The sequence below is a fragment of the Equus przewalskii genome, chromosome 26 (genome assembly GCF_037783145.1).
Source record: "Equus przewalskii isolate Varuska chromosome 26, EquPr2, whole genome shotgun sequence".
NCBI lineage: Eukaryota > Metazoa > Chordata > Mammalia > Perissodactyla > Equidae > Equus > Equus przewalskii.
In genome coordinates this window covers 16,066,822-16,079,216 of record NC_091856.1, presented here as the reverse complement: position 1 = coordinate 16,079,216, position 12,395 = coordinate 16,066,822, and the positions used below count along the sequence as shown (strand labels likewise).

The 12,395-nt window shown below is 36.6% G+C and overlaps 1 protein-coding gene and 1 long non-coding RNA gene across 6 annotated transcripts in view; one reads left to right on the top strand and one right to left on the bottom strand.

Moving 5' to 3' along the window:
- Positions 1-12,395, top strand: part of LPAR1 (lysophosphatidic acid receptor 1) — a 353,585-nt gene that overhangs the window by 125,842 nt on the left and 215,348 nt on the right. Inside the window, exon 1 of one of the 5 annotated variants that reach the window (XM_070595018.1) lies at positions 8,886-9,099. The exons of 2 other annotated variants lie outside the window; for them this stretch is intronic. The gene's annotated coding sequence lies outside the window, so the exon portion shown is untranslated. Of the gene's footprint in view, positions 1-8,885; positions 9,100-12,395 lie in introns of those variants that run through there. 2 more of the 5 variants (XM_070595025.1, XM_070595021.1) reach the window with 2 other exon arrangements.
- On the bottom strand, positions 82-2,844 carry LOC139079575 (uncharacterized). The gene is made up of 2 exons (XR_011533295.1): positions 2,479-2,844; positions 82-324 (listed from the first exon to the last, which is right to left on the bottom strand). It is a non-coding gene; the product is annotated as an uncharacterized lncRNA (long non-coding RNA).

Sequence of the window (12,395 nt, the reverse complement as noted above, 5' to 3'; positions counted from 1 at the left end):
TAAGTTAAGTAGGGAGGCCTGTGAAGCAGTAATTACTCCAAGGAGGCTGCAGGGAAAGGAAAGTACATTCCAGACACCTAATCATTTACAATTGAGTTTAATGAGGTAGTAATTTACAGCTTTGGGGGTGGAAGTATGGAAAGGTCCCTGCCAGGAATTGGGCAGACTCTTTAAAATCCTGGAGTTTAATGAAGGCATTGGAGGGTGGAATCATACAGCCGGACTTGTGTAATTCCATCTGCTCAGCGCTTGGACAGGAAGTAAATGACAGGGCACTCGGGACCTACATCTGGAAACAACATGTTTCAAAGGATTTTATAAATCCTGCAGTAAAAGAAGAAGAAGGAAGAAGAAAAAAACAGAGGTGAAAGGGCATAATTATGGGGCCATGGGGAAGCACAACAGGGAAGGACCATTATAGGTTCTTTTTAGTTTGAAGAAATAACATTTTCTAATGTCAAGGTCAGTCATTGATAATAATTGACAAAACACGCTTGTCAAGCCCAATATGAAAACAGAAAGGACTGAAATTTCCTTTCTGGATAGAATTTGGGTGAAGCCTACAAAGTAGTTCAGGATCCACTGAACTTACCTGAACACTACTTTTCAGTCTCCTGGTGATATTGTCTTCTTTATCGTCATAATTTCTTGGTTCATAACACCCTGGGTTAATTTCGCATATTGTTCACAAGTACTTTTGAAATACAGCCAGCACGTGATGGGGTTTGTCTTAAAGAAATGTTAAAGGCTCAAGGCAGAATTTTGGAATGTGGGGGCAAAAAGTAGCTGCTAGACTGGCCTTTCGTTGTGATGCATCAACGATTGACATATACATAAATCAGGATTTGTTTTCTTCTCACTTAGACTAAAAGGCTTTCATAGTTCATTTTATGTTACCCCATTTCCACTTTCCCAAGTAAACCTCATGCTCCCCAATTTCCACATGCTCAAAAACATTCTCCTGTTTCTAACGAAGCTTTCTCATTCTTTCCTTCTCTGGTTGTTTCTGAAAGTTGGGAAGAAAGTTGAAGGAACAATGAGGGTAGATCAAATGGAATAAAGAGGAGCCATTACATTTCTTGACTTTCAAGAGCATGGATCCAGGTTAAAACTCATTCCTTCATCAGGCTATTAAAAAATATTTAAGAGGGAAGTATTATTTGACTTGTGTGCCAGGCAGGCAAGTCTTGCTAGGAAGAGAAGTCGGACTCACAGCAAACTATGCTACTTGTCATGATCATAGTCATATTCACAATCGTAATCACTGATAGCAGGGCTTGAGCATGTATTCTGTGCTGGGTGGTTTACATGTATTATTTCATTAATTCTTTCAGTAATCCTGAAAGTATGAAACAGGTCATTCTTATCTCCTATTTCACAGATGAGAAAACTGAGGTTCATAGAAGTAGCTCAAGGTCACTAGGATAGTTGGTAGAATGGAAAACTCAAACTCAGGTCTGCCTGATTTGAGAGACTATAGTGTTTACTCACATGTTATATTGCCTTGACTTTTATGTTTGGATAGCAGATTGTAGGGATTTAAAAAAAATCTGGCTGGAAGGCAGAATGATGGTCCTAATGACATCTAAGGAAACCATTCCATTCCTCCAAAAAGCTCTATCTTTAAAGTATCTTGTATGACATTTGTACTACTGAATACAGAAGGAAAAGGAATGTTTTTTTTCTCTTGTAATATCTTTTTATCTTAGAATCTGGCTAAAAGAAAAGGGGAAATTAGTTTTCAAAAGCTTTATTTTCCTATTTTCCAGAGAATGAGTTGTTTCCCATGCCTTAAGTTTGAACACAATCTTTTGCTGATTAAAAATCATAAACAAGTTTTTTAGTTTCTCAAGAGCTATAGTCTACTTCTTGAAAGTCTGGGCAAACTCACTACACTGGAATAATAATTATTCTTTGGAAAGCTATGTTGCCTATCCACAATAAGAAACATGTGACAAGGTATTTAGTTATGGTTTCAATCCACATGAACTGGAAAGGACTTTCAAGTTAAATAAATCTTCACGTGTGTGACAAAAACAAGCTTCGATACACTATCAGTAATGCCAGCAGTGAAATCTGAGATCAGAAGTGCTAACGAGGGTGGAAAAAATGGAAAATTTTAATATTAAGCCCTTATTTCTCTTTCTTTCTGGTTTGCGAGTCAACAGCCTGATTAGTGGAATTTCCTTTGGTACTGCTAGTTTATTTCCAGTTTTAAGAATATTATACTGCTAACTGTAGAAAAACCAATCCATTACTTGGAAAAAGTATACTTAGTGACTCACAAATGACACTATTTTCTCCCTTTAGAAGATCACAGAACTACTAAAGTAAGCGATCTCCCATTCCCTTCACCAGTGAATACAACCTTGTGTTGGATTGTTGATATCAAGTGTTACTTCCATGATGCCAGAGTTGTGATATATATATATATATAATTACAAACAAAAATTAAAGATAAAAATCAAGTCTACTTACTGATTCTCTTTTTCATCCTTTGGAGAAGAAGACAAATGTCTCATTAATCCAGCATGGTTGGGGGTTGGGCTCTTCCATTAAATAGGTTTTTTTCCCAGAAATTTTAACTCTTCAAATGCAGACTTTAAAAGTTTGCAACCAGATTCTATGGATATCTTTCTAAAATGTATAAGTTATCTGTCTCCTTTCTTGAAAAGAAAATACAGAATACAACTTAGTCTGATTTTCATGACCTCGAATCCTTGTTCTAAACAATTATCGTCTTATGCTACCCTGTATGTGACTGTGTTGTAGGAGATTCACTGGTGACGTGTGAAGGGCTGTTGAGGAGCACAGGGCTGTGCTAAGGCTGAATGAAACCACGCTAGGTCATTTAAGTTCTTGCGAAGGCTTTTGGCATTTGTGTGTGCATAAGCATGGGGGTGTGCTCCCACTAGTATCATCCTCATAGTTGGTTGCCTTTAAGCTTCTGTGGCTAGAATACCTAACCCTAAACTTGTGGCTCTGAGAGAACCCACTAAGCTCCTTGTGTGTAAGCTTGGGCTTTGTGACATCTGCTTAGGTCATTTGGAGGCTGTGGTTGTTCCATTTCTCATTCTGGATTGTGTAGTGGATATCCGAGACTGCCAGATTACTCACCCCTGAGTAAGCAGGGAATTTCTCTAATGTTATGCTTATTTTGCAAACTATTAAATGATTCCACAAATCTCCACCTCAGATCTTCCTTCTGTTATAGACCTTACCTCACTAATGATACTGCCATCTATTCCAAACATCCTTATTAGGTTGTAGCATGAACCTTTAGGGTACATGATTTTAAAGTCAGGTAGATCTGGGTTTGAATTTCGGTCCCCCAACTTGATAATTGCATAATCTTAGACACAGTAATTTATTTATCTCACCCATCTATTTAACAAATATTTACTGAATATCTTTTATGTGCCAGGCAATGTTCTGGGCCCTTGGGATAGAGTTCTTGGAGACTAAAGCCTAGCTGGGGGAGATAGGCAACACATAGGCAAGTAAATATATGGTACATCAAATGACAGTGGTGCAAGAGATGTGGAGGATAGAGAGTGTGAGTGATAGAGATAGGTCTGAGGATGTTTATGAAAGTTGTTTCAGCGGAGTGGTTGGGAGGAAAGCCTGACAGGAATGCATTCAGGAGAGAAGGGGAAGATTGGGATTTAAGACTCCATGTATAGTCAACCTTTTAAGGAAGTTTTGCAGTAGAGGAAGGCAGACATGTGCTATGGCAGCTGGGAGGGAATGTGGGGTCAAGTGAGGGTTTTATTTTAAGATCTAGCATTTTTGTATGCTGATGTGAATGACTCAGGAGAAAGAGGGAAATTGAAGATGCAAGGGACAGAGGAAACAATTGTTGAAGTAGTGTTCTCGAGTTGGCAAGAGGGTTGAGATCCACTACACAAGTAGTGGGCTTGGCCTCAGCTTGGAGGCTAAGAGTTTATCCATAGCCACAGGAGGAATGGCAGAGAATAAGGGTACACATACCAATAAGTCAGTCGATGGGGTGGTGGGAGTATGTCGAAACCTTTCTCGATTGCTTCTGTTTCCTCAGTGAGAAGGAAAGCAGGCTCATCACCTGAGAGAGACGATGGGGAGGAATGTTGGAGGTTTGAGGAGAGAGAAAAATGTACAAACTAGTTCTTGGAGAACAGGTGAATGAATGAGTTGCAAAAATAGAGTTGAATTGCTGTGAGGCTCTACGGGACCGTTTGAGGTTAGTGATCATCAATGTAAAGCTAGATCAGTTATTTTCTTTTTATGCAACATACTTCCCCTATTTTTCTACCTTTTTTTAAAGTTGTAATACTGTCATTGTCTCTGAGAAGCACTGGATATTTCTGCCTCCATCCTCCCCTCCAGATTCCTCCTTCACAATTTCTTTCCCTTCTTTCTCCATCCCTAGGAAAGTAAGTTAGTGGTTTTCGCTTTTGAATTTCCAGAAAAGCTTGCACACACCTCTACTGTAGCACTCTTCAACAAACTGCAATCATTTCTCTGCATTTCTGTCTCCATCCTCACCCCTACTATGCATGAACTTCTATTCCTAGCCCCTGGTTCAATATCTTCATACTACAGATTTTTTGGTAAATGTTTACTGAATGGAGGAAGGAAGGAAAAATAAAAGTTCTGCCTCTTATTTCTGTATTTACAGTCCTTATAGGTGTCCTATTTCTGGTATTCAAAGGTTAAAAAGCAAATCACCCTTCCCTTTGTGTCTCTCGAGATGAATTAACAATGATTTTTCTTTGGATTTATTTTGGCAAACCCATTTATTTGCTGAATATTTGTTATTTTCTGCTGGTATGTCTGAATGATGAAGAATAGTTTTTGGCACCTCTTTAACAAGACAAAGTCAAAAAAGATTTATTTTCTAACAACTGTTTTCCTTCCAGATAATGGCAAATTACATAAAGCATTTCTAGGTCAACCAAGGCAACTGAGAAATTTTGACATTGACCACGGCTGAGGCAATTTGCTGTGGAGATGGCTGGAGGCACACATTGGTTCCTGAAGCCAGTTGGGGGGCTGTAATTGATTTCAGATGTGCTCTGAATAACACTGAAGATAAATGTCCCAGAGGTAGATTATTGGAGAGCTCTTTAGCTGTTTCTAATAAAATTTTCTTTAAAATTCCAAGATATTTTTTCCTACAGATGCGTATAATAATTCTAGCATGAACTAGTGGGCCTGAATGAAAACTACACGTTTGTTAATAATTTTCCATTTCTCCCTAATTATGAAAGGAATTCATGGTCTTGGTAGAAAAATTGAAAATTACAGATAACTATAAAGAACAAAATAGAAAGAATCACTGGTTATTTACATACATATATTTATCTAGTTAAGACCATACGGAATGTAGTTTTGTGTATTAACTTTTATGTGATATTATATCCCAATCTTTTGCTCTCATCATTACAATTTTTTCAAAGTATGCATTCAACAGTCTTATAATATTGTATGGCAGTGTTTTTGTTTTTGTTTTTTTTTTACAGTTTTCCATGTAGTCTTGGGGATTCATAGAGCTGTCTTGGGAGCCACACAGGGCTTGGGGGAAGCAGGAATTGAGAAGGAGGCCACTGAGCTGAGCTGGCTGGAGGCACCCCTTGCATTTCTCAAACAGAGACGCTCCATATTTAACTAATTTATATATTGGGCTTCTGCACAAAATTTTCCTTGAAGAAGAGTTCCCAATTATATCAAAATTTGAAATCAGTTACCGGTGAGCCATAGTTTATTTAACCATTTTGCATTTGTTGTATATCCAGTTTTTCTCTAGTTTAAGTAATATCATGGACAACTTTGTACATATACATATATGCATATAATTACATAATATAAATATAATATATTAAATACAATTATGTGATATATAAGAATATATTATATATTTTAAATTTATAAAATATGTACATATATAATTATTTCTCTGAGATGTATAAATAGATACAGACCCAGATACCGGGTCAAGCATAGATACTGTTATATTGTTCTAGATAAATATGGCCTGGAGAATGGTTGTGCAACTTCAACTCCTGACAGCAGTGTATAGAAGGACCTGTCTCATAGTACACAAAGTCCCTTTTCTTGGTGGTATTTTCCATTTGCTGGTTGAAAAGCAACACATCGCTGTTATTTTAATAAGTAATTATTTTATATGGTGAGGCTAAACTTTTATTCACATGATTATAAGTGATATTTTCTTGCATGAATTTTCTTTGCTAATATTTCTGTTGGAGCACTGGTGTTTTTCCAGTGGATTTTAAGGTTTATAAGTATGCTTTGTTTATTAAGGGTATTAAGCTTTTTTCTTATTTGTGGCTATTTTTCCAGTTTGTCACTTAAGTGTTATGATATTTTTTATATCATTTAACGTTTTTTATGGAGTCCAATTTATCAGTTATTTGCTTTATGACTCTTTCCATGGCTTTTACACTTGGAAAATCTCTTTCCATTTACTTAGATATTCACCTATAATTTCTGATCGTCCAATAGTTTCATTAAAAAAATTAACATTAATTCACAAGAGTTGATTTGGCATTAAGATATGTTTTGTTTTTAACTTATCATAGCTAGGTTTTGTGCTATTTTTTTGAATAATCCATGCCAGCCTTTTTGGATTATTAATGCGTAAGGATGCAATTGATTTTATATATTGACCTTTGGTACAACAACTTGGCTAAACTGTGCTATTGACTCTGGTAGTTTACTTGAAGGGTTTCTAAATGGAAAAAAATATCATCAGGAAATAATTATTGTTTTGTTGCTTCCTCTGCAACGTGTATGCCACTTATCTTTTCTTCTTCCCTTAGCCCTCTGGTTGGGGCATCTGGTGCAATGTTGAATAGAAGCACGTATTGATTGTGGGTATCCTTATCGTGTTCTGGTCTTCAAAAGGAACCCTCCATCTTCGCACAGTTTGGGGTAATTGTTGTAGACTTTCAAAAGATTCTGTGTATCAGCTTAAGGAAATTCACTTTTATGTTTGTTTGCTAAGAATTCTTTAAAATGGTGAATTACTTTTCAATAATAAAAACGTCATATCCCTCATCCATTGAAATGTTCATTTCTCTTTTATTTTGTTAGCAATTGAATGACACGAATTAGTTTTCAGATGTGAACCCGTCTGAAATTGGACACTATGTATTATTTATTTTAGACATTGCTGGGTTTCAATTTGATAATATCTTATTTAGATACTTTTCGATTTATATTTTTAAGTAAGACTGGCTTGCTCTCCTTCTTGCAGTACTTCAGTATGCTTTTGGAATAAAGATTATATAAGCGTTATAAAATGAGTTGGGGAACGTTCCTTATTTTTTTATTCTCTGGAAGAGAATATTTCGTACAATTAGTCTGCAAAACCAACTGGGCCTGGTTGTGTGTGCGTGCATATATGTATCATAATAAGAAACTTTTATTCTGGTAGGTGGTTTGCAGAGGTGGATATGGGCAATGGGGCAAGGGGAGCACACCCCTGTATACACATGAAACTCCTCCAGTCAAGAGTTAAACCCTGTCTTTTTTTGAACCAGGGCTGGTGTACCTTGCTTTGGCCAATAGGTTACAGCTGTAGTTCTGTTGTGCTAGCTGTGGGCCTTAAAAGACTGGCAACTTCTGTTTTGTTCCCTTGAGATTGGCTAGCATGTAAAGAAACTTGTGCTAGATTACTGACTGATGAGAGTCCTCTGAGAGAGAGAAAGAGAGAGAGAGGGATGGAGAAAGAGGGTGGTCCAGCCAGTCTGAGTCCAACTTGCCAAGCCAGCTGAAGCACCAGACACTGCATCAAAGCCATCTTGGAACCTCCAGCCCCAGCTGAGCTGCTGTACTCAACACGATGCGGGGTGGAAATAAGTTGTCTATTCTGAACTTTACCAAAATTTCAGAATCATGATAAGCAATAAGCGATTTTTGTACTAAATTCTAATGTTGTACTTGGGTCTGTTTCTGTCTCTTATCGGTTAGTGTGCTTGATATCATCTGTTTTTCTTCCTGCCCATCTCTCAAATTGTTCTTAATATTGTTTCATTCATATTTTAGTCTGGTAGTGCAATTCCCCCTTCTTATTCTTGTATTTCAAAATATTGTGGCTATTCTTGCCTGTTTTTCCTTTCAGGTGAACTTCCGGATATTTCTATCAATTTCCTAAATGCTTTGGAATTTTCATTAGAATTGCGTTAACTGGATGGATTATTTTGGGGAGAATCTTTGCATGATTATCTTTACAACCTAAATCCTGATTTGTCTTTTCATATCTTCAAATATTTTTACATTCGTTAGTGATTTTTTTTTCAGGGAAAGAGTCACCCTGAGCTAACATCTGTTGCCAATCTTCCTCTTTCTTTTGTTTCCTCCTGAAATCCCCAGTGCATGGTTGTATCTCCTAGCTGCAAGTCACTCTAGTTCTGCTGTGTGAGCCACAGTGTGGCAACTGGCAGATGGGTAGTGTGGTTCCGCGACAGGGAAGCGAACCGGGACCACTGAAGTGGCGAGTGCCTAACTTTAACCACTAGGCCATCAGGGCTGGCTCCATTCTTTAATGATTTTTGTGGGCTTTACATATTTTATTTACTCCTTCATTCACTCATTCATTCGTTCATAGGGCACCTTTCTTATTAAGCTCAAATTTGTAGCCCACTGCTAGCAAATATACAGAATTTACAGAATGTGCTTTGTATATTAATCCTATCATCTGGCATTATTTTATTCTCTACTTTGCACTCTTTTTCTATTTATTTTTATTTTATTGTGGTTCTGACGTTTTATGGCAACCTGGAGTCCTACTGTGTACATTAACGGCTGAACTTGTATACCCCCAGTTTGCTTGGTCATTGGACGCAGGCTTCACTGATAAGGGTACGGCTGCGGGTGAAGCAGTTCTAGGCAGATAAGGCTGACCCTGAAGTTGCTGTCAGCTGGAGGCTCACAGAGCACGAGCACAGCACAGAATGTGCTGACCACATTCCTCTCAGCTGAGCAGCAAGGCCAGTCTTGAAGAAGGACCTGGGCAGTGTATTGCTATGTTCACCACAGGCCGGTGCTGAGAAACTTGGGGAAGTCCCGTCCGTCGCCCTGCCAAACGAGGATGGACAGGTTGTTCTCTATAATATCTGCTGCTCCTTGCTGTTCTGAATTCTCTGTTTTTCTCAACCACAGCTTTTCCTCTTTTCCCTGATGGGTGTTTATTTAACTTGCTTTAAAGTCACTAGAGAAGCTTGACTTACAGCTTTGATGTGAAGATTGACTGCAAGACCCTCAGCATGTAGCTGTTCACACATAAGCCACAGCAAGGCACAGCCCTGATGAGCAAGAGGCCTCATTTCTGGCCCTGGAAGGAGATCCCAGATAAATTGCATTCATGGCTTTACGTTTAATGGAAACCTCTTGGCGTGCCCCTGCTGTATTCTGTCATCTTTCTGCAGTGTTTCTGTGGCTTGCAGATATGCATGTAGTTCTAACTCCCAGGGTTTCTGTAAGTAAATAGGCCTAAAATTTCATTAATGCATGGTTGACTGCCATTGCCATTTCTCTACACCCAGAAGAGGATGTCTCTGATATTTTCAATGGACAGTTTTGTCCTTGAAGCAGTTTAATCAAATTCAGCTGATGCCATCATTTTAAAAAAGTCCATAAGCAAAACAAAATTATTTTCTCTTTTTACATTACTCTCTCTCCATTCATCTTAATTATGTTCTCCTTAGGACCATTATCTAATAAAAGGAAGGCAAATTTAGAAATGGATATGAGCGTAGTAGAACCCCAAATAGGTTTTTATTAAAAGAATTGTAATTAAACCAAGTTACATGCATCGACTTTCCAAAGAAGTATAAACATGTATTTACAATCGGATACTCTTAACAGCTAATTTAAAACAGGAATCTATGATCAAGACGTTTTAAACTCTCCTAGGTAATGGCAACTGTTTATTTTAGCAATGCCTACTCAGATTTGGTGCTACCAAATTTGCTTTTAAAACTCAGTATATAAAATGTTCTTTCCCAGTATTCCATTAGGGTATTACTGATATATAAAACTAAATAAATAAAGACTCTAGAAACTATGAATAATAGGAGGCCATGTTCCAGAGGACAGAAGGAAATTCCACCAGCTGCAATGACATAGAAGTTGGGTTGAAAGTAAAAGACCATGACCTATGCACACTTCCCAACTAACACCATTGAGCATGGTGGGCGGGAAAATAAGGCAGAAAGAGATTTTGACTCATTTCAACTGTGGTCTTAGCTCTGAGAGACAGAAGATTCCTGGCCACAAAAAGGTCAACTCCCCGCCCCACCTCATATATATGAATTTTTTTATAAGGGCGCCAAATATACTTCCCTCCCTTTCTCAACTTCCTAGCCCCCATCAGATATCCTCTTTTTTCATGGCAGCATGGATTAAAGGGGAGGAGTACAAGGATGTGTTATTTCCCAAGATGTATATTTGCTTCAGCTAAGAGGTTATATGTCAGGGAAGAAATGAAAAGAATGTGGAGAGTAGATGGAAGCATTTCAGGGTAGTATTCCTCAACAAAATAAAACCTTAGGCTGCATCCAATTTCCTATTATAGTCAGAGACCTGGAGCCACACTAGAAGCTCTGTACATCACTGTGTTTGAGATGAGTTCCGGTCAGGATGTAAATGAATGGAAGAAGAGTGAAGATAATCTACCCATTCTGGCTGTGGGCAAAAGTAAGGTCTGAATAGATGTCTCCTTGTTTTAGCATGAAAAACAAAACAAAATAACATGAGACCTACAAAGTATTCTTAAATTTGCACTTTTCATACCATTATAACAGGTCTTTTTTTAATGTTATTAGAAACATTTTAAACATATTTTAATGGCTATATTTACACTGAATGGATGTATGAATATTTTCTTAGCGATTTCTCTGTTCTCAGATATTTGTATTGTTTTTCACTAACATAAGTATAGATAGGACAACCAAATCTGTGATAAAGATTCTACTGTAATTAAAATTTTTTGTTAGAAAAGAATCCTAGAACTGGGATTATTGGTAAATGATTATTAGTTTTCAAATTATCTTACTACACACTATCTAGTTACTTTCAAAAATACTGTAGCACTTTTTGCCACCAGCACCAATGTATGAGAATGCTTATTTTAGTAGATGGTTGCCAGCAATGGGCTGCTTGTGTTTGTTTTCCTTTAATAACATAAGGTGAAAATTTATATATTATTGTTGTAACCATTTCCTTAATTAATAGGAAGGTTGAACATTTACAGTTATTAAATGTTGACATTATTGGAAGCAATGATTATTATACTTTCTCTTTTTGTGAAATCCCTGATCATGTATTTCCATTTGTTCTGCTAGTAAGTTGGTATTAGGAAAGATTTTAATGGTCCAATTTTCCATCCAGGTAAAAGGGGAAGACGATTTTGTGGCAGTTGAATGATAGGTCATATCCATAAATTAAACCATGAAAACCATAATATCCTCAGTATTTTTGAAGGCCTATTTTTATAACTTAAATATCTATGATTGAATAGTAGTAATTCTACTACTATTAATTACTTTTTCGCAATGTGTAACTATTCAATGTATTAAATGAAAAAATTATTTTAAAGTAAGTACTATATTTTGTTTTGTTAATAGACAGGAAAAGCGAGACTTAAAGGGACAGAGCTAGAATTCAAATCCAATATATGTGATCCAAAACCTAGGCTTTTGTTCTTCGGGCAAAGTGCTTCACCACATTCACGTCTGCAAGTTCGTTTCAGAGGCATTACATTCTTTGTTGAGCTCTTGGCTTTCTGTACGTTTAGCTGGTTTTGTTTTAAAAACAATACTTCTTTTTAAGGATGGAAATATAATCTTACAATTAATCTCTATCCTAGGAAAACTAATAACTTTTGCTGGGGCAATAATAAAAATAATTATTATAAGGACAGTAATAGGGACCGTTTGCAAGATATTTCATATTTTACAAACTGTTTTCATATATCCATATTTGCAACATATTTTGAAATAAAAATAGAATTTACAAAACAGCATGTATCTCTGATGTTAATTTTGTTATAAAATAGGTATGTCTTCACCAATATATGCAAATACATGCATAGTCAAAAGATAAGTATAGATTCCAGAATGCACACTGGTGAGGTTATGGGTAATTTTTAATTTTGGGGAGTGTCTCTTTATTTAAAAACTAAAATATTTATGTATTCTTTTAATAATCATTGCCCTTAATCTTTTTTATATTTTTAAAGCAACCAAAGAGAATTAAAGGCAAACACTAGACTTAAACATTTTTTAAATGGTTACTATATTTAATATGAAAGAACCCACGCAATTTTATCAGAAACACATAGGAAACCTATAGTGGGATAGCAAAAAAGTATCACATATGATCCTTATAATAAT